Below are 23029 nucleotides of genomic sequence, written 5' to 3'. Positions count from 1 at the left end.
CACACACACACACACACACACACACACACACACACACACACACCAAAATAACTTGATAATCTATCTCCTTTCTCAGAAAATGCTCTCCGAATCTTGACCTTAGGCCTCACAACTGGGTCTCTATCAATAATTAAATGGTAATCTAAAAACCCATTTTAGTTGGGTCATCTTTCTGCGCCATTGTCCCTGCTTCTCTTCTTCCTCCATCTATTTTTTCCTCTTTCTGTAAGATCTAGTTAGAGATTCCATTAGCATGAGAAAGCAGGCTGGTAATTGTCTTCACCCTACTGAGTGATCCCTGGATGGAGGATTAGTCAGAGAGAAAGCCCTATTTCAACTCAGAGCACAGATGCTGCCCACAGCCACCCACTCCAGATTAGATTAGACTGCAGAGGGATGAAACCAACCGCTAACTTCAAGCAACATTAAACAGAAAGCGTGGACAGGAGGTTAAAACCAATAAACTTTTGTTCACCTTTCCCCACCAGCTGTGACCTCCTTGTTTTCTGTCTCTCTTCTTTTTTCAGAAATTTTCATTTTAATCTACTAATATGCTTTTCTGTTGAAAATAGGGATTGGGGGAAGGCAGCTTATAATTTTTTTCCTCTCTCTCTGATATACACAGTATTTAGAGCTGAATCTCCCTAAATCATCCCCCTGGGCCACCCTGTCCGTCGCTAATCTGCCCACCCACTCATAAGGAGGTGTCACATTTCTGGCACTCCTCCATGGGATAAGCATTTCAAACACCAGAGCTTCTCCTCTTGACCTTTTCACGGAGATGATCGATTTAGCCCATTGGATTTATTCCATAAACAGGCAACCATTACATCAAAAAGGCAAGGAATTTACCTCAGAGGCAGAACTTAAAATCCATATAAGCTTCATGAGGGTTCCAATTTTTATTGGCTTTTCAGTCCACTTCTTGCAGCACATTAATAAGCGCCAAGCCTTTTCAGAGGCTGTTTTGGTATCTGAATCACTGCAGTTCTCTACCTGTAATTATTGAAGCAAGTCACAAAGACTACAGAGTGAAATTCAACTGCTATCTGCACTCCATAAAACCCGTGATGCAGAAAAACTGTTTAGCTCACTCCCCTGCCAGAGCAGGATAAAGGGGAGCACAAAATGACTAAAAAGTTTAAAAAGGAAAGCGGTGCAAATATGGTGGCTTTGTTAAAAACAGCACATACACTGTGGAAAGTCTTCACTCTGTTTCCACCTGTCCAGGAAGCTCTGTGGGGTAAACCAAGGAGTACCGAGGCCAGTAAAAGGTCTGCTGCTCGTTTGCTGCGTGAGCCATTAAGTTACAACACTGCAAGCTTCCTGTTTTCATGCTTGAACACCTTCTACAAGCTTTCAGCAAGGACTAAGACTAAACAATCTCGAGTAAAACACCAGGGAAGAGAAACCTAAGAACACTAAGAGTATTTCAACAACAGAACGCTTTAAACCAAAACAAATCACACGTCACATCGAATCCCATTTGTGAAAGTTAAAACAGGAAATCTAAAACCAGTTTCATTTCACCAGAAAAAGGGAACACTCCCTCTGAGGAGCACAGCTAGACTACTCTTCTTTGTCATCACAGTGGCCAGTGAGCTCTGTTTCAGCTCTGAGGGACTCCTGCTCTATGGTAATCATATCCTATTTGAATAATGAGGCAATACCACCACTCCTGCCACCCATTCCCCCTGCATCCTTGACTGGACTCTTTGATAGACATTAATTCTAGCTCCATCTATAAAGCTCCTCTCATGCATTTTTAATAGAATCTATTACTTTAGGATTAAATTATAAAAGACTGTCCTCCTTAAATTTTTAATAGTTTGCATAATTGGTATCAGGGCCTGAATGCGAACCATAAAAACCCAGTTTGTACAGGACTGCGCTGCGGAACGAGCCACACAGCGTTGTTGCACAAAAAAATGACACACATGGCACAACACTATCGCAGACAAGCGCACATCGGCACACGCTTGTGCACGCACACGCGAGCAAAGCCATTATAGCTTCGGGTACATTGCCATGGAGAATAAGGTGGTGTGAGCTCAGCACTGTGAATGAAGGGGACAGTAAGGTCAGAGACCATGAGAGATGCCTTTGGCTGCTGAGCTCCTGCAGGAGCCTGAGGCAGGAGGAGTCACCTGATGGAAACAGGAGACACAAACCAGGTGTCCAAAGACACTTGCTGCCATTGATGTCAACCACAGCCACAACTCTCACTGGGGCAAACAGCAAAAACTACTTAGCAGGTTTACAGCCTCCCTTTGTCCCCACAGTCACTGATAACTGTGTTCAGTCAGCTTAAATGGAAATATATTTCCCTTCTCTGGTCCCGGTTCCAGGCAGATCAGCCATGAGTTAAATGTCATCTGCACACTCTCACTCTCTGCATCTCCAGCTCAGCTCTTTCCAATAACAGACAGAGCATACAGGAGAGCAAATGTGTCTGAGGCATCTCCTCTAAACTAGAGCCCCCTTAGAAATATACGCACGTCACCATCCCCCAAATTAGCACCGCAGGGACACCCCCCTCACCACCCCCGCCTGCTGGCGGCAGCTCTTTGGCATATCTGTACGGGGAAAATATTTCACACTGTATGAATTATTAAGTGCGGGGCCAGTGCTAAGCAGTGTGGAGATAGACCAGTTATTCACAGCTCTATTGGGACGGATGCGTCGGAAACCCGGGCCGCACGCCTATCAGATCGTTTGTCACAAGCGATAGACAATTTACAATGAGAGAGTTTTTCAATTTATTCATTCTGCTGTCACTGCAGTTTTCTACCTCCCCTCATTCCACTCAACAACCCCCTCCTCCTTTAACTGTGTTTCGTCTGGTGGGGGGCTCCACGCCTGAACCATCCGCCTGCCTCTCCGTCTGATACTGTTGCTCACTTTGCCTTTTCCCAGCCTGAGGAGAAAGGTGGAGGTGAAACACATGTGCAAAAGACATGAGGAGAGCGGATCCTGCTACTTTAATTATCCTGACTGAGGTAAAGGTATGTTGGGGAAATCCTGTGACAGCTGAGGGGTCAGGCCCCAGTGGTGAAGTTGTGGCTGACTGTGATAAAGGAAAAAGAAGCAGGAAACAAGACAGACCAGGGTGCTTGGCTGTGCCTCTTTAGGATTAAGCTTCTGGCAAGAGACTAACAAGGAGGACCACCCCATTAGATAGAAATGAAAAGAAGAACTGAATTAAACAGCAGCTGACTTATTTACACTATCAAAGGCAAGTTAAGGCACGGAAGATAGAAAAACAGCTTATAAAAGTCTAGACATGATGAAAATGTACAACTATTTGGATCAGTATTGTAATAAAAGAATGCATTTCCAAAGCCAAAATCATCCCAAACACCAGTTATTATTTTAGTTGATGGGAATTGTATTCAGGAGAAAGAAGGGGATCCTAGAGGGCAGGCTCCTGCTTATTTTCACTTAAGAAGAATTGCCAAATAACAACTCCCACGCAGACAGATAGAGGACCTCAGCACAAATGTCTGACAGATTGCAATTTCAACAAATAATTACTGAAGGTGAACCAGCAGTCAAAACAGCCACAGATTTGTTTTTTGTTCACAAATACTCGTTAAAGAACACGAACCACAGAACAGACCAGCCTCAACAGCCTTAGCAGCGCTTACACAAATTCACGAGAAAAACAAATTAAGCTGAATATACAAGAGAAATAGAAAATGACATCAGCAGCTTTGTTGGTCTAAATGCTCGGTGAGAGCAGTTTGACCTGTAAAGCAGCCCAGAGTGTTTCTCTATCTGTGACATCCTTTGAAAGCCTGACGCAGACGGGTTGCACTGAATAGGCCTTGATGTGAAAGGCAGAGATGTTAGATAAATGTCCTCACAGCCAAGGCCTCTGCCCTCGTCCTGATGATGCATTCTTATACTCAAATACCCACTCCCCCGTTACACACACACACACACACACACACACACACACACACACACAGTGCCAACAATCCCACTGAGGGCAGCATTTGTTTGGGGACAAGTTGACCCTGTTGCCTAGGGGCCTGTGAACAGGCACAATGAAGGCCTCTCATCCTGCACACACCCAGCCGGCTGTGTTGGGCTGATGACGGGTGGAGAGGCGGGGTGTGAGGGGCATCACAACGGCCTGCTACTGCAGCTTTAAAACCCTTTTCAGGAAGCCCCCTGAGATAGCTCCTTTCACACCCTGCACAGACGGAGCAAAATCCCCGCTTGTAACCCAGAGTCACGCAGTCAACAGATGGAGCAGCTATTGAGTGAAGGATCGCGCCGGCAGAGGCGGCTCCTCATCCATCCCCGCTGGAAACAATGGGGCAGCAGGTCAAGAGTGCCGTCTCCAGGAGGAGGGGTCAGGGAGGAGGGGCATGCTTCGACATAGCCAAGCTATGGGAGTGCTTTGAAACTGGAGAAACTGAGAGAATCTTTTTTGGATGACAGGCGGAGGGGAGGAGGCTCGTGGCTTCGTGTGAGGTGCTCAGGATGGTTGCCGGGGATCAAGCTCAGGTGGAGGGGGCTTGTGTGTAAATCTGGGACAGCAGTGTTTGTGTTTAACCTGCAAACAAGAACAAAAAGACATACCTGCATGCACACATTTGCATGTTCAGAGGAAACAGACTCGCGGTTTAACGCACATTTCAAGGACCAACTGTTACAGGCAAGCACTCGTCTTTGTGTACGAAAAGGTGCACGTATAGCACAGACAACATCATTGTTGATTAAAAAGCTCTGCAGCAAGGCTATATACAGAGAGAGTAGAGGAAACCTTTACCACTGCAAAACACTTGCAGTGCCCTGAGGACATTTTTCCTTACAATACTGAAGTGGATACCCTTAAAACTGGTGTCAAATGTTACACAACCAGGCCACAATTCTTTCTAGTTATAAAAGCACATAAATAAAAAATAAATGCTTCACTTAACAGTTTCCTTATTGTTCAGGGAATTGCCAGATACAAATAATGGTGTTATATTGTTCTGAAGTCGCGATTAATGGATTGATTTGCTGTGTTTTCAAAGTGCAGGAGCAACTGTGACACAGAGGAGGAACAACTGTGAAAAGGTGCATGCTCAAACACTCACGCGTGTGTGCATGCAGGGGTGCGTGATCACATAGATGATCACAAAGCAGTCGTAATTCCCTGTTGGGGAAAGTATATCAATTTCCATTGACCAGCAGTCTTGCTATCATGTGGCTCTGACCTGGGAGTCAATTAGTCATCTAGGTTGCCCTGCCTCACTGGGTTTCCATGGCCAGAGAGAAAGACATGAGGAAGGTATACAATGATCCTATAACTTCAGTCTCTTTATATGGCATAAACATCCCAAGTACTCTGATGCAAAATACTGCCGCCACATGTTCCTCGTTCCTTATAGTAGAAAGGTTTGGTTTATGGGGCTATTTTGCATGACACTCATTACAAAGCAGAAGTTGTCAGGAGCATTGCAGCAATTCTCCATTAACAAGTACTTGACAAGAAAGTACAGAGGCTCAAAAAAGACTTCCTACCACTTGGGAAATGTTCACAAATCACACCTAATTAAACACAAAAGCCTGGTCCTTGAAATCAGAGTGCAGAAAGCCTATTCACGATAGAGACGAGATAGGTTTTTCTGGATTGTAGCAAACATATTTGTGGAAGGACACTGTTTTATTTTGTTCATGCTTGTGTCACCCTCAAACAATTTGTCAGCTAAGTACAGAGGGACAAAGGGTTGAGCTGCTATTCTTCCTTCCCTAGGTCACATCACAATACATCAATGGTTTGCCATTTCAGGATATGCCGCAGTTATGCAGTTTGAGCCCAGAATTGAAAAAAATACAGCCTATTCCGACCATGCTGAAAGGGATCAATAAGAGCATAGAAAAAGGAAAATGGCCATAAACACAGAGGCTTTTATTCTGAGTGCCATGATGCAGATGAAAGCACAGAATGCACCTGGAGAGCAAAGTTGAGAAAGGCAGAGGACAAGAGAGCCCACAGAGTTATCAGGTGGGCCCAGAGAGCCCAGGCTATATTCAGACCTCAGCACCATCTATCTACAGAGCACCTATTAGATTTCTAATATTGTTGGTTTTAAGGAGGGTCTGCTTTCCTGCCACAATGAGACGGATTCAGCCCCAGTCGCCCCCTTTTTCCTTTCAGTGTGGTCTCACGAGGTGCTCTCGGTTTTCTGCAAACAATACTGCTGGGCTGCCGCCCTTATTTAAAAGATTAATAGGATGCTGTCTTGGCAGAGTAGCAATCACTGAGGTTTCTGTGACAGCAGAAAAAGTGTGAAAACAAGGCAAAGAGGAGAGACCATTGTCACGGTTACCAACTGGCTGCCGCAACTCAATTGAGATAGCAGTGGCTTTCAAGCCCAGCTGTCAATCACAGCAGCAAGTATCAATGGGGCAAATTTGAATGATAAAACGATAAGTCATGAGCAGGCGATTTCCCTGTCATCAGGACAGGGGCGTTTTGAGTGTAACTCACTATGGGTGGAGAGATTTCACTGCAACCATATGGAATTTGGTTTTGCCTCGAGTTGCAGGCTTCGCCCCTCAATCATGACAGAATGTGTAATCACCAAATGTCTTCCTCTCAATCCCTGTTACAATTCGCAGCACAGTGCTGTCACTAGAGATGGGGGAACAAAATGGAAAGCTGACTAAAAGACAAGCTTTAAGTGACACTTAATTTGAGATACCCAGACATTCTCTCAGCTCCAGTAAACAGGATCCATCAAACTTCGCCCAGAGCCTGTATGAGTCTGCAGCTGTCTGTGGGGAGAGGCACAGTATGCCTGAGAGGGCCTCCTTTACCAAGAGGATTGATGAAAAAATCAAGTCCTTTAAAAGTTCCTAAAAACAACAAAAAGAGGCACGATGACACTTTTAAAGAGCATATTTTCATCTCATCCATGTCTACAGCAGCACTCCTTTAAAGACAAGCTCGCCAAGAGCATGACAGAAGCTAATGACGGCCTCAGAGAAGACGAGACAGAGAGGGTAAAAAAAAAAACACAAGTGAGCTGCTGAAGAAGTAAGAGAAAAACACAGAGCAGCTGCTTTCTCCCTTCTTCCCTTTGCTCATCCTAGGAGAGAGTCCCATGCGATCTCCCTGATCCTAGTTTGTGGCTGACAGAGGGGACCGCAGCTCTGTTCATCTCCCCACTCACATGGCTCTGTGCCCCCCCACAGTCACTCCGCTGCCAGGAGGAAAAGAGGGGAGGGGGAGCGGGGGGCTACATCAAGGAGAGACTCTCCCAGTGGGTTCTCGTCAGTTCCAGGCCATTGCACCTTGCTCGCTGGGAGTTTGTTTACACACACACACACACACACACACACACACACACACACACAGGCAGATGATTATTAATGAATACAATAATGTGGTGTGGATTTTTTTTTCCTGTACAGTCACAGGTTTTGTTTTTAAGAACTCTTGTGATAATATGATTTGCTTCAGTAACAGATCACTGTAAGATGGTGACAAAAAATAACAATTTGATGCCTCACAGAACTTATTTAAGTGGCACAGGAGCAGATAACGTTCACTCAAAACCCAGTGATACGGTTGATGTGGTCAGTGGTAATGTGCAGCCAAAAGGCCTGACACACTTTTATGGTCTTTGGGGACGAGCAGAGAACGGCAGGCTGCCCTTGCGCGTTCAGTCTCTACAGATGTTGCCTTAGAGAGCGGCTGACTGGCTGGCTGCGGTGACAGCTGGACAGCTGTTCCTATAGACGCAGCCACAGAAGCATGCCACGGAGATGGGGGTGGGGGATAGTGCTGTATGTTTAGTTTATCTGTATCAAGTTCCCAGGACGTGCATAGCTGTCAGTTTTAGCAATGGTGCATGGAACCAAGGAAAGATGGCACCGAACAGGAGAGAAAGCACAGATGGGTAACTATCAGACACGGCTGACATTATTTGAAGAAGCTCCAATACCTAACAAAAAAAAAAAAAGTAATTTGTCTAATGCAACACCAACTGTCTACACTGGCATAAGTCAAAACATTTAATTTGATCCACGAGGTCTGTTTGAGCAGCCATGACTGTTTTTATCATCATAAACAAGTAAAAGTTTAATATGGACTTCAGAGGGAATTTCAAATTAATTTTTTACTTCTTCATAAAAGATGGTAGAAAAAAATCTATTTTCAAAAGCAGAGAAGATAATTGGCTAAGCATTAAAACGAGTCTGGACTTTGTGCCAACATTAGTGGCTGCTGGTGATGAAAGGCAGTTTAAAATTGGGGTCATGTTCAGATATTATACCTTCATTCTGCCACTTAAAAACACAGTTTCTTAAAATTATAGAGACTATAGATTATGAGTGCAGATTATAGCCAGCCTCTAGATTACCATCCTGACTGAGGAGTTTGATTTGAAACAAGCAGCTGAAATGTTGAAAAACACTCAGCAGTATTAAATGTTGTCACCTGCTGAATAAACACACTGCAAATCATGAGTTAAACAGCTTGGATTGACGCCAGTCACTTCTGCCAAAACTCTCATTTTTCCTAAGCAGGCCCTGCTATTCATTATGCCACAAAAGGTCAGCAATTTGTTCAACTCAATAAAAATGTTAATAAAACTAAGAGCTTACAAGAAGAAGCACTCATAGCCTCTGGTCTGCCATCAAAAAAAAACGTGAATGTGCATGTGCTTGTGCCGCTGCATCTATTTGAATGCAACGCAGTCACTGCAGCATTACGTGGGTCAAAGGTTGAACAGCAGCAGCTATCCAGCTGGAAATATAGCTTTGGCCAAGTCATAATCCCGGTCAAACTCCAACTGCACAACACAAAGCAGATATAAACACATGCTGACAAAACACTCACACACACTCACACACACACACACACACATACACCAAAATCTCCAATTCTAGCTCGCACCCGCAACCCACTCTGCTAAATAAAGGAAAAGACCCATTAGGCAGATTTCAAAGGCTGGCAGTGGCCTTATAATTATATATAAAATCTTTTAGAGGAAAAAAGTGATTACTCTGGATGCAAGTCTGGAAGTGGGAGGGGGTAGGTTATTGCTAAGCAACCAGTCATTATCCTCCAGAGTGGAGCGAGGTGACCGGCCATCCGTCTAACTCTGGTGGCTTGCCTGACTCCTGTGCAAACCCTCCACCCTCCCTCCCTCCTTTTCCTCCGCCACTCTCTCTCTCTCCCTTTCCCTCTCTCTCTCTCCCTGCCGTCTCCCCGTCCGAATACAAACAGAGATAAAGAACGCTGCAATCGCTCTTGACACACAAATAGGTTAACACAATAAAGCCGGCTTTGCCTGGCTCACTCGAGGGAGGAAAGCAATTCCAGCAGCAGGCAGGAGGTAATAAAACAGGGCTTGGAGTGTGTGTGTGTGTGTGTGTGTGTGTGTGTGTTTGAGTGTGTTTGAGTGTGTGTCCATACATGTCCTCATGTCAATGTTCCTATGTTTTTGTATGTGAGTAGAGGCAGGCACACAGAAGCTCTTTGGCCTCAGGGCCTAATATCCCACAGATTTTCAACCCTTTCTTGACACAAATAATAACACAGGAGAAAATGACGGAAATTCCAGGGTACTCCTCCTTTTAGATTAAGGAAATTGTGGCTTTGTATTATCAATATAGCTGACCTGCCCCATACATATACATAACACATTAACGTTTCCCTATGGGCCACATGCCGACTCTCGTGTAAATGGTCTCCGGCTTGGTTAAAATTCAACAACTAAATTGAATGAGCTTTATCTGTGCAAGCCTCGGCTTACTCTCCCTGACGCGGCTGCCAGGCCTGGCAATAAATGATAAAAATCTCCAGAGTTTTATTAAATCGTGTTGCATTCACACTGAACTCAGGAAAATGGTGAGGTGGCTTCTGCAATTACAATCCAGACCAGACAACATTGTTTTCTCCAGTCAGTGGAAATTTCATTACCTTACAGGAACTGCCTTAGAAATTGGGTAATAGCCTCTTTTTGTCACAGACACAAACCATCTGTGGGAGGTGTGACACCCCATAAGTGTTATCCATTTGCAACAATATGCATCTAGCCGGTAACAGTCCGGATGCTGGTCAGCATAACGTGCACAATAATATGGAGGAACTGAATGGAGAAAATAGCGGTCAACAGCTAATTCCTGGATTGGCAGTGCTTTAATCAAACACATTGAACCTTAATACATCTATGCAACTGTACATACCTCTCCTCAGGCTATTATAGACAGATGACGTAGCTCTCAAATGTCCCCGTCTCTCGAATGTCAATAAATAGAGAGAGGGGAAGCATGTTTCGCTATGGAAAGAGAACTTTGAAGAAGCCCCAATTAAAGCTCCTAGAAATGTTTCACATGCTTAGGTCATACAAGATAGCCATTTGTAAGTGTCAGTCAATTACACTGCTATTTAACTGCTATTCCTTCGACCAGGAGCGATGTAAAGTAGTGACCATTGTCAACAGGGAATAAATTACCAAAGCATGAAGAGAAAACACCTTATCTGTCTGATGTGTTTCCTGCTTCTGCAGAAAGCTACAAAGCCTGAGGGAGAGCAGTCGACCAGAATGCAGCGAGATGGAGATTAGGATGATGTGCAGTTCCTTGTTCCATTAAAGTTTGATCTTCCTCAATAGCCGAGGAGAATCAGATATCTAACATTCAAGATTAAAGTACACCAGCAGAGAGGGAGAGATTAATCAGAGGCCTGCATGAGATAAAAACAGCATTGCTCCTGGCATGGAAAACAGTGGCAATAAAGAGTTCAGCTGATAATGTGAAACATGGCGAGGCACAATAGCAAACCAAACAGCATGTACGGGCCTCCAAAACAAATCAAAGCGTAGACTAGACAGCTATACAGTGGCTGAAGAAGTACAGCCGGGGTTGATCTGATCTTAACCAAGCCCTTCATTTTATTACTGGTTAAGGTTGAAGAGGGCACACTGAGGATTTTCCCATGTTGCTCACTGTCGCCAGGCTCTCATTCCCTCTCCTCCTCCTTTCCCTGAGATCAATGGCGCTGGGGTGATTTCACAGCAGCCTGCACTGTCACCCAGAACAAATCAATGTGACCATGAGGAAGGCAAGAGCGGCATTGTTTTTAAGGAGAGCAAATTCGCTGTTGGAGAGCTTGTCAGATTTGCTCTATTCTCTTTCTTCCCCCAAGAACACTTTGGAAGGAGCATGCCTCCCCTCACTTTTCTGGCTGGGTTATGGAGCAAACTATAACTCCACACTCTCTATACTAGCATACTCATTAACCACATATAAAACGCACAGTTCCTGTTGACTATAGCTCACATGCCCAAGAGCATTCTCAAACAAAAAAATGGACTAACCGCAGTAACCTCTCCAAATTAAAGGCTGTCCATTAACCTCGGGGGCCTGGTGAGACGTGACTTCCATTCAGAGTCACAGGGGTTGTTATGGGAAGAGAGGGAGGAGGCTGGAGGATCATCGCTGTCTGTCATGCGCTAAGTGGCTGCAGATAACCCCCAATGAAGAGCTGCCAACGTCTACCATCTCAGCAGATCGGATCACATGTGAAGAGCATGGCCAGGCACTACAGCCAAAACAATGTGAAATCATCGGTGGACCACACAGCGTCTCCCTTACATGCACCACTCATCAGAAGCACTGCAGGGGGTGCATGTATGCAAACACATGCCTGTAGTCTATTTTTGTGTAGCTACTCAGCATCAAACAGAACCAGGCTTGACTTGAAATGCATAAGCTCCTGTTTATGAAAACAAGATGCCTACACTGTATTTAAAGATGTAACAGTAACTGACACATCTAAGTCAGATTTTGTATTAATTTGTGTGATATGATTTTTATATTACACTGTATATGTGGATTTTCATGTGGACACCATCTAACTAAACAGGTATTTGTTCAATTAGATGTAAAATGCCATGATATATATTCCTCACTGGGACATGGTCAATAACATGGAGACAACTGGTTTACAGATGTATCATATATAGCGGATATGAAAACTGAGAACCGGACCCTTGCTGGTAGTGACCCTGAACTGTTTAAAAGAGTCTGTGTTTGATAATCTGACCCAGACATCGAGGAAACAGACTGGCAATAAAATGAGATCGGCTCGTCTGACTTTAGTCAGTACAACTAATAAGACTGAGGGTCAATCATACAGCAGTAAAAGACATAATGTGTAGTTCGATGTATTATAGGAGCTAACTATATAACAAGCATAAGAAACTTGTAGTGCTACCCGCAAACACTGACTGCAAATACTCAAACAGAACCATCCCTGCCATGTCAAGTCCCATCAATACCATCCTCTGCGCTGAAACTGAACGTCGCTTTCACATCATTTCACATTCATTCATTCTGACTGGCTGATTGTTTCTCCACAATCACTTTTGTGTAACGCTTTTGTTTTATGTTGCTTTTTTCATGCTCTGTCGCCACATCCTGAGCACTGATGTGCAAGACAAACCTTGCTGCCAGGACAATGGAGTTTATATTAAATCGCGTAATATTGTGAAGTACAAGAAAGGGCACGTCTCTTTTGTTTGCCTGAACATGAAAAGTGTTAAAACAAGGACTGTTATAGACTTTTCCTGGAATGAAACACTTTGATCAGGTATCTAATGAGCCGCTGTTGACACAGCTTTGAGAGAAAACATTCATGTTCCTTAAAGTGTCTGATGATATTTCCAAGTAAGAGGCTTCATGCTTTTGTAGGATATCAGCTAATCGGTTGTCTTTTCTTTTCTTTGTCAGGCGAACACAATGTTTTCATGATTACTTACATCTATAGTATATTTTATTTCTATAAATGGAGTTTGTGGACAGTCAATCTGTTGTCAATTGTGTGAATAAAAAGAAGCACTTGAATTAATAGTCCACACAAGAATGGACATGCTTAGCTTAGACACTTCAGGGGTGGGTAGATCTTAAGTAAAAACCACCCTCCCTCTCTCCCTCTCTCCCTCTCTCTCTCCCTCTCTCCCTCTCTCTCTCTCCCTCACCCTCTCTCTCACACATCTGTATCTACTATTTTAGTCATCTTAAGTGCCAAAATGAGTTTTGCTGCCTCTGGGTAGGTGTTGAGACAATCAAACCATGCAGGGATTAAAAAAGATTAATACACAGTGCAGGAAATTAAACTTCAGCGACTTTAACGATATTCATGAGTGGAGCTCACTTATTCACTTCAGGCAGGCACTTTAATAAGCAAAGAATACAGTAAGGAACCCAAAAGCTATCAATCACCCAAACTGATATGCAATTTGAGTTGCAAATTGATAAAATAAAATCTTACTTTACTTACTTTTATTATTTCAATGCCAAAACATGTTCTCCACCTTTCAATTGTTGCCAGCACAAATGAGTATAATAGATCAGATTTTACTATTTTCGCATAATAGACAAAAGTTTACAACCTACAAAGCAAAAAAAAATAATAATCAAGATTATTTGCAGACCTTTGCCTTTGTGAGACAGTTGAAGGTAGAGAGCAACAGGAAATATGGTGAAAAGCCAGAGGAAGATGAAATGTGAGTCAAGTCTTGCAGCAGGACACTTGAAGGTCCAATGTTACAGAGAAAAAAAAGATCTAACAGCAAGCCAGAAAATAAAGAGACAAAACAAGAAGCTACAAACTCCAAAAGGTAATTCAGTGACCTAGATTTTAATGCTTTTCTGCCATTTCGTTCTCCCCTGCCTTGTCCAACCATCAAGTTGAGTTAAGGCAAGCATTATGCTGGGAACACTATTTGTTTAGGTGAGGAGCAGCCGCAGAGCTAATATGAGCACAATTTGCTCAGCAGGTCACAGGCGCAGAGTGGAGGAAGTAAATGAGGCAGTTCTGCCCCCTCGGGTGCAGCCCCTGCCTCATACATCACTGGATGTTTTATTCAATACAGCCAGGAAGGCTCTATGGCAGGTGCCCTGACTGTGGGGGCGCCTGCCCTGCTGTAGGGGCCCATATTACATTCAGCGAGCTGCCTGTCTGGGCTGCTGGAGAGAGAATGACTGGAGCCAGTGAGGAAGATACATTTTGAGGATGCTTGTAGTCTAATGATAAAACACACTGTGTGCAGCTTTTTCACTGCACAGTCAGCATAATGCGCAGGCTCATTTATGTGCAGTGTGAGCGATGAAGCTAAATATTGCAAAGCAACCTCAGCAACCCATCAGGCTCAAAGTTCACGGGAGTCGAAGCAGCCTAAACTTTTATCAGCCAACACTTATATTCAAATAAAACGTGGATTTCAGTTAGAAAGATAATCAGACTTTTTCCATTTGCATTCAAGGCCTGGGCTGCAGAGGGCAAATTTGCTGAAGAATTCACAGGACAATGACAAATTGCCTCCAGACCTCAATGCAGCACAGAGCATCATCCATGTCGCCGAACACAAAGTGAAAAGTTTTACAGTGTTACGCACGCATCTCCATGAATTTTACGAGTTCCTGGATAAACGTCTGTCACAATATGTAGGCACATTATAAAAAGAGATTGTATATCATTTACACTCCCCGGTGAAAAAAATAACTCCTTGCAGCAGACACTATAGTCACCCTCCCCAAACACACTGACGCACGGGGGCGTACAGATGAAAAAATTGCACCTTTTGCTCTAAGCCGCAACTCCTATAGTGGCACATATTCCTGCCTGTGGTGCCTGCGGTGCAATACCCTCGACAATACACTTAATTGCTACCCATACTTGAAAAGACCAATATTACACATCAAAGCAGTTCCTAAAGCCATCCGGGAGCGGCTCTCTAACAAGTCGATTTTTACAACACTTCCTTTATTGTGGGTCAGGCATGGAAACAAAGGGTTTAAATCTGAGACATCGTTATGTGAGCAGCATCCTGGGAAAAGACAGCATTTACAAACATTCGTTGATTTCAGACCTCTTTTTACCATCCCAAAAGGATTCAGCGATGTTTTGACTGTAACTACGTTAATGGTGACAAAGAACGACCCACACCATTCTTAATCTGCCAGACTTGGAGAAAAAAGAATACTTACCATAAATTGCTCCGTAGTGCAGACTAGAACTGCAGATTGTAGCATTCACTGATCAATCTGCCTCATACTTCTGTGGTCCAAATTAGAAAGGATTCATTCTGTTCTCCAAAATCCAGCAGCCGCTTTGTTGATGTCAAATGTTGATTTGGCTCTAAGTTTATCCTCCTCTTACGATGGTGTGTAAATATACCGGTAACCCTGCGAATTAGATTCCACACTCTAGCCTCTAGCATGCAAAGTTAATAAGCTTTGCCTTTTTTTTCTCGACTCGGCTGCCAATATTTGTCGAGGGCAAAAGCGCAGGTCGGAAATTTCAGGAGCTTCCTCGGAAGGATTGCGCACCAAGTGCGCTTCGGGTTTTCAACGTTTAGCCTCCGGAACAAAGTATAAAGGTCGTGGTTGCTCTTCTTCTCGCTTGTAGATATCTCCAAATAACAGAACTGATAGCCTAATCGAGAGACTGGATGGTTGAACTGCTACGCAGTATTCCAAAATCCACCGCTGTTACGCATGGGTTTGAAGTGGTCCGCCCGCTCACTATAAACGACCATCGGTGAAATGTATTCTGCAAATGTTAGTAATATTATCTAGGCAATATTGTGTGATGGTACCCTGAAAGAAATCAAGGCTGGGCCAAAGCAGCTGCCTGAAATATCCTAAACTGATGCGATGTAAAATCCCGGTGATCAGGCTCTGCTCCGTCCGTCACTTTCTCTGTGGTGTCGGCAGCCTCTTTAAGATGTCTTGCCTCCCGATTCACGCTCAGATTTCCAGCTGAGGCGGTGGAGTAACCTCGATAGTAATGATCCGAGATGCTCTCTTTGGTGTATTAACCAAATAAGAAATGGTTACGTCTGATTATAGAGCTAGCTGCTTCAGGCAGCTCCGGGATGCGGTCCTGCCCCTGCGCCGAGCTGCCGAGACTGACAATAACCCGGAACGCTGCAGACTGTCAGGCTGCACAGACCGCCCACCGACCAATCACTGTACTGAGGGAATAGAAACATTCCCACGGGTTGGCCAATCATGGGTAATTGAGGACTGTTACCATAGAGATGCTCGGCGTCCAAGCGTCTGAAACCACGTTGTTTATTCGCAGAAAAAGAAAAAAAACGTCTGATATAAATTGCCGTGGCAGTGTACAGATTGAGATCTTTAATCACTCTTTTATCCGTATCAGCAGCATACTTAAGGGTTAAAGGCACCATTCCTTAATGTGTAGACCTGGGCTCAAACCTGCAGGCGTCTGCTCTGGAGACGTGCCCTTGAGCAAGACACCGAATCTACAGGGAGAAATAAAGTATTATTATGCAACAATAACATGTGATTAGCGTGCAAAAACAATCTACTGTTTATAAATTGGTGACTGTAAAATGCTATTTGACTTTAACTAACTCACTCCTACAGAACACATATTCCATACAGATGAGAAACCTTGCAATAATTAGTTAATATGTCAAGAGTGCAAAGGTTTGGCTGCTGTGTGATCAACTAGACTCAACTTCAGAGACACCGAGATTATTGTCCTTTATGAGCTCAGATTTGATCTATATGTAGGATGCATCACAAGCATTGCATTTCAACCCTTACATGAATGCATAGGGCCACGCTCACATACACAGTGTCTGTCTCTTAAATCCACTGACTACCTCAAAATGTTAAATTACCTCAATATATTTCAGCAAGACCATCTTTAGAAAAAATATGACATATATGTGACTGCCGACTTAACTTTGCTATAGTCCTTCACTGTCACCCCCAGCTTATATGAGTCACAGGAAACCTTGCAAAACACCTATTTTTGCAAAATGTCATTACAACAGTAGGGAAGCGGGGGGGTTACTGTGATAGAGGCCCTTAGTATTCTTCTTCTCTTTCTTGCTAACTGTGTCCTGTGCACACAGACCCCGGGACACACAAAGGCAGTACAAGCAATCACACATCATGGACTCTCATAATAAGCTGACGCTGGGAAGTGGGTGATGCAGCACTCAGCTTATGCCAGTGCTGATAAGAGCCTGAAAGTATTACCTCGGTCTGGCAGCCCGCTCCAAGAAATCCATCCTGAGCCAGGTCATCAATTCTGCCCTATCTGATTGCTCACCAATCCCTGGCAGCTCCATGTCGCTGTCCTGGCTTCTGCCTTTGAAATTCTCTCTATGACTTGCACTTTCATGCTAGTTCTTTCACAGAAAAATAGGTACATATCGCATGTACATATGGGGTCTTTTATATGGTCTTTTAGCTACATGACACAGTGAAACACTGAAAAGTGTGTCTGGAGATGTAAAAGTTTCAGAGCAATTGAGTGCCTGACTTTGTCAATCCCTTAAATGTATTTCTTGCAATCACATCTCCCCATCATTGCTGCAGTGGACCTACAGAGCATACATTAAAGCCCGTGGAGTTCAATCATATCACCTACGCTGCGTGGCTGCACAGTCAATCAAATAGATGAACAATTAATTGAAAAATATTCAACCAGGGGTGTGTTGTGCTCCACTGAGGCGGGCAGGCAGGCAAATAAGCCATTTGATTAGCTGATAAGCAGATGACTCAACAAACATTCGAGGCATGTTTACTGTGGTTTGATTAGAGAGAGCCCAATACGCAGAAGATTGGACACAAATACGTTGTGAAAACACTCAGCTGTTCCAATCCCCAAGGCAGCATGAGGGCACATAAAAACAATGAATTATTTATGGGGGAGAGTAGCGAAATATCACAGTGGAAAATTTTCTGTGGGCGATATTAAATGAAGTTTTCAAAATAATATGTCTCAGTCTGCATTTCCCAGAAATCATTCCCAGTGACAGGATCTAGAGCCTGGAGATTGGATATGAAATCACATTAGATATTTCCCTACCAAGAGACCTATGAAGGTTTCAGTACAACACCATGGAAAGGGTTATTCACATGCTAATTCCCCCCCCCCCCCCCCTTTCTTAGTAAATGATGAAAAGGATATTTGTTTTGTCACTGTTTTAGGTATTAGCTCTGGTTCAAATTGAAAGACCTCATTATCAAGAGAAGCCTTTAGCATGCCTCATCTGAAAGAGGGTTCACAATACCAATAAATGCAGGTTCAGCTTCAGTAAAAACCACTGCAGCTTCTGTTCGAATGGGGCATCTCATAAATAAAGCTGTTGTACGCCCCATCCAGAGCTAACATTAGTGTCTGTCTCTGCGCTGAAAGCCATATGCTGTTACAATTTGTTCCTGAAAGTGAACTCAGTTTAATTGAGCAAAGTTCAAGTCTCCACAAACAGCAAAGTAACAGAAAAAAAATCAATGGCAGCAGAGGCATGGAAAAAAGAGATAGCATTGATTTATCTGCCATTGATTCGCGAGGATCGCTGCATTGTGCCCTGCGGGTGAAATGCACGCTGTCTGCCAACTGATGGGGATGAATCTGAAAAGGTGTCAAGTGGTTAGAGGACACAGAGGTGGAGGATGAGATCGGGGACAGTCAGAGCTGGCATGGGAGGAAGAGTAGACTGGAGTGGGAGCAAGGGCATGAAGAATCAAACAGAAGGAGGCGGTAGACGAAAGGCTTGATAAGAGGGGATAATGTCGTGAGGATGACACCACTACTATGCGGGGTTGAGTCTCCATAGTGTTGCGTTAAATGTCTCTGACAAAAGTGAGAAGAGATCAACATGAAAGCAGAGAACTGAGTGAAAGAGTAAAAGGCCGGAAGCTATCATATAAACCAAGACACCAGTGAAAACCAAGACTTCTCTGTCCTGTTGACAGTATTATCTTAATGAATATAACACAGCTGACCCCTGTTTCAGAAGTTATCTGCACAATAGTAGGCCAACTTCACTTGACTCAGTGTGAAGTCAAAAGCTGTTGGCTACAATAATACTGTATGAGTAAGCATATATCAAATCCCACTTTTGCAAGTGCTTGACAAGACGAGCATCTTTTGCAATATCTTAAGTCTCAGCAATTGGCAAATCAGTGTCTCCCCAGAGGCTTTATACTGACAGCCAAATGTTGAGAAGAGGGGAAGCTAGGACAGAGATCAGAGGCCAGAGCAGCCACACAGACCCAGACGAAGAAGTGTTACTCCTGAACTTTGGTATTTTTACAACATCGCTCTGTCTCCTCTGTGGCTGCTGGCAATCTCACATCCACACTGAAAGGGAGAACTATGTGTTTGCTATTGTTGCCCATTGCTTGTTGAGCAACCTTTAGACAAATGTTTAGTTGATGTTTTAGAAAAACCAATAAGACACATGCTTTCTTATGGCTTTGCTATTGTGAATAAGGTGATATTTCGATTCACTTTTTCTAAGTTCGGTCTGTTTTTTGTTTTATTCTTCTGCATTTTTGTGTTAAAGGTAGTTGACTTGACAATAAGTCTGTCACTTGTTTGTGTTTAAAAAGGACAAGGTGTTCCCGAACAGTTTTGGTTGGAGAGTGATTCTCTGTGAAGTGCTTTGTAACCTTGTTTTTTATTCAAGGTGCAGTTTAAGTGAAGCTGATTTGTCTTGACACACAGATTGTCACATGTTTATGTCTTAGAAGGCTGTTTTCTTGAACAGTGTTTTGGTTCAACCCTCAAAAGCATCTGGTTTCCTGTGTGTGACCAGTCAGAGATGTCTTCGTGAGATACCACCCGGAGTCTCAACATACTCACAGGAAACCGTTTGCAGACAAGCCGAGATGAGGTTATGTGGTGTCCTTTACGTTTGGGATGAATGTGCTTATGGGTTTTGACTGTTATTGCTCTTCACGGTTCCTTTGTTTCATTTGAAAAACAGCCACGTCAAATTACTGCAATAGCATAAAGGTGTGAAAAGCAGAAACAGAACTGGAAACAAGAAATAGTAACTAATTTCCACATTTCTAATATGAAACGAAGGCCTACTTCAGACAAAACATGCAGAAGATCAGAGATGAAATGTTGTTTATTAAGTCTTTACAAGTCTCCATTAAAAAGAAGCATAAAAGTGTGACCTCTGTCAGGCACAGTGTGACCTCTGTCACACATGGGCCTGTAAAATCTCATGGCAGCTCTTCCCCCTCATAAAAACTGAAGACACACAGGAGGAGACGCCCAAACTATTTGAATTTGCAACATCTAGCTGTAGCTCTGTTCCAGTAATTGGAAAGCTTTGAAGCAGAAGTTCTTACATCTAGCTGTCGCTATCCTGTAAGAAAATAAAACACCCTTTTCTAGTGTTTGTCAGCACATTCATACTAGCTCCAGGTCCAAATAGCATTTTTTAAAAGACACACTTACCTCTATTCTTTCTATTTATTAAGTAAAGCAAATGTGCTACATATAACTAATGTTTCACACTAAGTTGAAGTGATTGAATTGTGATATCAGAATATGAAATATCACCATCCTACAAAACCTGCTGCACCAAATATTGACAACTTGACTATCAAGGATGTTGTCATGTGACCACACACAAACACACATGTTGTGTATTTACGCAGTTGCTTTTCTTCCCAACAGCAGCTGGTTAAGGCAGGTCTGCCAAGAACACAGCTATTCTCTGTGTTGTTTGAGAGCTTCATGTTGCATCTCCCCTCGCTCCATACAATGCAGAGTCAGCTCAGCACTGGTGTCTGTGACAGGTGAGGGGGCCACTGAATGTACTTTGTATTAGCTAAGGCCTACTTTAAAGAAATGCAAGCCCAAGAGAACAGCCAAAACACAAGCATTCAATTATAATCATTATGTGTGTAAGACGTATGCGATACATGAAAGAAAACCCACTTTAAATCACAGATTTCGACCCATACTCTCGCTTTACATTCACCCCCTCTGTGAAGAGAAGAAGGATTGTGATGATCTCTACACTAATTGGAGACCGTAATCTGAAAACTGTGACTGTGATTTCAGTAGTTCACTTCACTGTTTACTGTGTCCCAGCTTCATCTGAAAAAAAAAATATGTTAAAACTTCAATTTAAAATAGTTTGACAAAACAAATTTGACTCAAAGTCCACTCACTAGCCTTTTTCCAAAGTTTCCAGTCGTATTAAGTATCGAGTGCATGGAGTTTGCTTAGTTGTCATGTAGATAGATCAGCAGACATATGAGCTCTGTGGCTGTTATGATTTCCTCCATGGCACTTTTGAAAGTTGATTCTTGACCTTGAAAATAGTAGTCTGACAAAGCAATGCCAACCAATTAAGTCCAATTAATAGCTTTTACAAGTGCTTTTAACCATATTACATGCTCTTCATCGTCATTTTATAAAAATATTTACTCTGTTAAGTTCCACATGTGAAATGGGCAGCAGCTTTCTAAAGTTATAGTTCGACTTTAATCTTATGCCCTTTCCACTTTCTGCAAACAGTATACTATGAAGAGTAGGTGCTGTAGTACACTCTGTATAGTGTTAGTTTGTAGTATTAATGTAGTTTGTCTTGATTACTGAATTCCCATTTACAAAATTATTTAAAGAAATAGTTTGACATTTAGGAAAATACGCTTGTATTCTTTCTTGCCAAGAATTAGAAGAAGGTTGTTCAGTATGAAGCTGGAGCAGGGAGACAGTAAGCTTAGCATAAAACTAGAAACAGGGAAACAGATAGCCTGCCTCTGTCCAAAAGGTAAAAGCCACCTTTAATGCTCACTACTGAACACATTGTATCTGTGTTGTTTAATCCATACAAACATTTAAAGTGCAAAAATGAAATGACGTTTTTAAAGGAAATTTTGTCTCTAACTTTCACTGTACAGATACGCGAGTGGTATTGCTCTTCTCATCTAACTCTCAGCAAGAAAGAGTGTAAGCATATTTCACAAAATTTAGTTATACATACTGTAAAGTAGCAGAGTTCACCATCTCTTAAAAACAATGGCCTTTTCAGCAATCAGTGATTTCCATTATGTTTAAAACACATAAGAAAATTCTGAGGATTTTGTCATCCCCCTTGCCAGTTACTGTATTCTGAATTCCTTGTGTTGCATTTTGAATTGCTCGGGCTTGTTCATTTCAAGTTGTGAGGCAGCTGGTTGAACACTTTCCGTGTCTCTCCATCTCAGTCAGTCAGGCTTCAGTGGACAGAGGGACCATCATCCTCTGCTTTGCGCAGTGCTCAGCTCTGCCCAATTTTGCACCTCCGTTTGCAAGTGATAGAGCACTATCAGTTCTGACAGCTCCCCAGAGCCACTGGGATTTGAGTGCTCCCTCCTTTCACCCACCCTGCACCCCCAAAACACACACACATACAGAATCACACGCACACACAAACACAAACACACACACACACACACACTTATACCTCTTCTCTACTGTCTGTCTCTTAAAAGGACATGGGCTGGAAATGAAAGGTGGAACAAAAGCTGTCAAGTATAGAAAGAAACTGAGAAGTGAGGATATCTGTAGGGATGTTAAGGACAATGAGATACTTTGTCCCTAGTTTCATTATTGGCTCGTGTTTAATTTGAAGCAGACAGCTAATCACATTAGATACAACCCCTCCACAACACTCAAGCAGCGCTGTCTCCTGGAAGCAATCACCACGCTGAAACTGTCTCATTGGATTCTTGGTCCAATTACTTAAGTCCATACAAATCGTTCTCGATGTGACTGAATTGTGAAGCCGAAATGATTACAACGATATTTATGCTGTAAATTGAGAAGTTTAAACTACATCAGGCAAAAACACGATGATAATAATGACAATCATTACAATAATGGTAATGATGTTTGTTATTTTTAGCCGTCATGTGTGCATTTGCATTTTTTTGCAAGATTTATTTTGTCTTGACAGTTTCTCACTGGAAAAGTATCAATTATAGGAAAAATGGTACAAATACATTATTGTTTCTTATAGTGAGAAGAAATGACATGGTGTTCAAACAAATGACAACCCATCAAACACAATTTAGCTTAATTCAAAACACTCAGAGGTCTGGTTTGACCAGGAGCGTATGGTGGCTATTGTTATGCAATATCAGCAAACGGAAGATTGATATTTCTGTGTCACTGGCATTACTGAGTCAGTGGGTGACTTTCTGACTTTTCTCACAGGGTACCCGCGGGGTCTTAAAA

The 23029-nt window shown here is 43.0% G+C and overlaps 1 protein-coding gene across 3 annotated transcripts in view; it reads right to left on the bottom strand.

Annotated features, from left to right (window-relative positions):
• Nucleotides 1-23029, bottom strand: part of fam222a (family with sequence similarity 222 member A) — a 77606-nt gene that overhangs the window by 38124 nt on the left and 16453 nt on the right. Inside the window, exon 1 of one of the 3 annotated variants that reach the window (XM_046034020.1) lies at nucleotides 15001-15904. The exons of 1 other annotated variant lie outside the window; for it this stretch is intronic. The gene's annotated coding sequence lies outside the window, so the exon portion shown is untranslated. Of the gene's footprint in view, nucleotides 1-13445; nucleotides 13506-15000; nucleotides 15905-23029 lie in introns of those variants that run through there. One more of the 3 variants, XM_046034023.1, reaches the window with a different exon arrangement.

The sequence above is a fragment of the Micropterus dolomieu genome, linkage group LG21 (genome assembly GCF_021292245.1).
Source record: "Micropterus dolomieu isolate WLL.071019.BEF.003 ecotype Adirondacks linkage group LG21, ASM2129224v1, whole genome shotgun sequence".
Classification (NCBI taxonomy): Eukaryota; Metazoa; Chordata; class Actinopteri; order Centrarchiformes; family Centrarchidae; genus Micropterus; species Micropterus dolomieu.
This window is presented reverse-complemented; position numbering and strand designations above follow the sequence as displayed.